Genomic DNA, 3037 nt, shown 5'->3' with positions numbered 1-3037 from the left:
GCTATTTTATTTTCCTAGTGTGTTCTTATTTCTTCTACAAACAATATTGTCAATTTGTTTCAGTTCTAAGGAATCAAGAAAATAAATCATCAAGCAGTACACTTCACTTTCTTTTATCCTTCTAATAACAAGATAGGGATGCTGGACTGCTTAGACATGACAACAGGGAATACTATGGTCGGAAAAAGTTGGGAAACGCTGCTGTAGTATGTAAATTAATTCACAGCTTCATACTTTTGAGGGTGAAAATAATTGTGACATACAGTTGTAGGTGTGTGTCCAGTTTCATCCTGTGGCAGAATGTTCTCAGAACATCTCATAATAGTCATATTATACATATTATACACCATATTATACATATACATTATACATATTATACAGCTCATATTATACAGCTTTGGATGTCATAGTATTCTGGTACTCACCAATACGCGACATGCATTGTATCAAATGATCGTAATGATTGAATGAGAGTAAAGCTAAGTATTTTAGTGGGTAGGAAGAATACACTAAGTAACATTGATACTGAAAATATATAAAGGGTAATTCAACCCGCATATCTGGAAGTCCTCGTGATTTAGGAGTATTACTTGATTGTAATCCAAAATTTAACTGCCAGATTAACAGTGTTGTTAGGAGGTGTGGACTAAATCTTAGAAATATCGTTTTTTTAAGAAGTATCTTGACAAGGATTCTGTGAAGAAGTTGATTATAAATAGTGTCATTACCAGAGTTTATGATTGTAAGTCACTATATCATAGGCTGCCAAAATGTCAGCTTAAGAAATTGCAAAACATTATTAATAGAGCAGCAAGTTTGATTAGAGGTGTCCTCAGGTGGGAAAGAATTACTCCTATCCTGATTTACCTTCACAGGTTGCCTAAAAGGCAAAGAATACTTTGCAAATTTTGTGTGTTAACTCATTAGACTTTAATAACTGGTTGTCCGTAATATCTGAGGGATATATTACAAGTGTTGCAACCAGCGGAAGGTATAAACATTCGTCAAACTACTGATGGTATAACGTTGTCTGAACTAAGACGTTCTTCTAATGCTGGGTTTCGTGTCTCTAAATTAGCTGCTCCTAAGGTAAATAACAGCTTACCTTTCCACATTCAAAAGATAGATATCAAAAGCTCAAAGTTAACTTTAAACCTTTTTATTCTCCAAGTGCTATGATTTTGATGATTCAACTATTAATGAAGAATATGCGCTGTGATTTGTTGTAATATGTCCTCTTATTTGTATTTTTTTTTTTGGGGGGGAGGGTGATTTTTTATACGAATCTTTGTAATTTTTGTAAATTTTTGTTGGGCGTATTTCTAATATAAAGTTTTGTAACATGCATGTATTATGTATCAGTTAAAAAAAAGATGTCGGTTATACAGAACGCTCTGGTGGAGTACGATCAGACAAACAATGAGAACAATAAACAATAATACTCGTACATCAAAACAGCAACAACTGGAGAGGGGAAGGGTGACTGTGCTTACCACGCTACACATTGTTTACAGTCCTGAAATAAAAGCCAGAGTAGTTGTCAAAATCAACTTTTAATAGACTCACAGCCCCAAGACACAGTAGGAAGGAAGTTGTTTCAAAGTTTTGGAGTTTACTTTACTTTAGGATTATTTCATGGAAGTTGATAGGTGAACGAAAAGATACATGAACATTTGTTTGACCCAATTTAGATTTTTGTTTATCCCTGCAAGACTTAGTATGTGATAGTAATACTGGTAGTGTTGAGTTAATAATTAGCCAGTAAACTCAGTCATTTTAAGGAAATATTTTGTAGAATTACATAATCTGATTTTGAATTATTTTGTGCAACAAACATTTTCCATAAAAACTTTTATAAAGAGAATGTATTTGATGGAGCAAAATCATTTATAAACTATAAACTTCATTATATGAGGTTACATTGGTTAAGGTTAGGTTAGGAAGTTCACAACTTTGATATACGATGTATATTGAAATGTAATAAACACTCTCTCTCTCATATACGTGTATATACAATATATGCATCCCTACTATTACTACTACTATTACCCATAATCCTCATTTCCCACACGCTTTATAATGGGGCAACACACAGATTTCTTGATACAAAATTCAACTTCACGGCATGACAATTTTTTAATATATTAAAAAAGATTGCATAACTGTAAGCTAAAAGACATATAGAAAACATATCATGTACTGAAAATAGTCTTTGACGTGAGAAATGTAGCGTAGGTCAAATTTTGCTTGTGACTAAGTTTATGTCCAATGGAACCATTAATGTTATTGCAGTAACAGCTTCTATTTGTATCATTAGAAGGATATTGATCCATTTTCTACTTATAAATGTATATAAAACATGTAACCCTACTTTTCCCATGCGTATATGGCTTTGCTCAGGAACAGAGGCCTTTTTGAAAAACACAATTTTGTTTTTTCGTATTTATGCATATCTAGGTTCCTCAAAAGTTCCAAAGAAAAAAACCTTTCTGTGCATATATCTTAAGTTTTTACCTTTGGGCGAAGATATGGAATCCAAATTTTTGGCACAAGACGGTGCATCAGACCCTGAAGAAGCAGCAGGAATGAGGACTTCGAAGAACATCAACCAGGAGTTCGAGACAAGAGTCAGGGACTTCGTTAAGGAACGCAACGATGAGGAACGACAACGTCTCCTAACATACTTTAACAGCGAGCTGGACTTCTTCCTGGATGCTGGAAACCAGAGGACCTTCCAGGAGAACAAGAAGCACCTTGTTCGCGTTATTGCCATCGTCAGAATACTTCTGGATGAAACTGCTCGGTCGAACGTCAATCTGCGCCAATGCAACACACGGAAGCATTGTGGTGCTCAGGACGCGACCAAAGCTCTCAAGAAACTCAAGACCTCTGTCGAACGAGGAACTTGGCAGGTCGTGAGACTCCTCGGCAGAGGGTCGTTTGGCTCGGTCCATCTTGTACAAGACGTCACAACCGGAGGTCGATGTGCAAGAAAAACAATCACAATCGACCAATCCGGACGTCAGCTAGAGGAAAT

The sequence above is a fragment of the Oratosquilla oratoria genome, chromosome 3, assembly GCF_046742065.1.
Source record: "Oratosquilla oratoria isolate Oo_2021 chromosome 3, ASM4674206v1, whole genome shotgun sequence".
In the NCBI taxonomy this organism is placed as follows: domain Eukaryota; kingdom Metazoa; phylum Arthropoda; class Malacostraca; order Stomatopoda; family Squillidae; genus Oratosquilla; species Oratosquilla oratoria.
The sequence above is the reverse complement of the archived record's forward strand: the minus strand, read 5'-3'. Positions refer to the sequence as shown.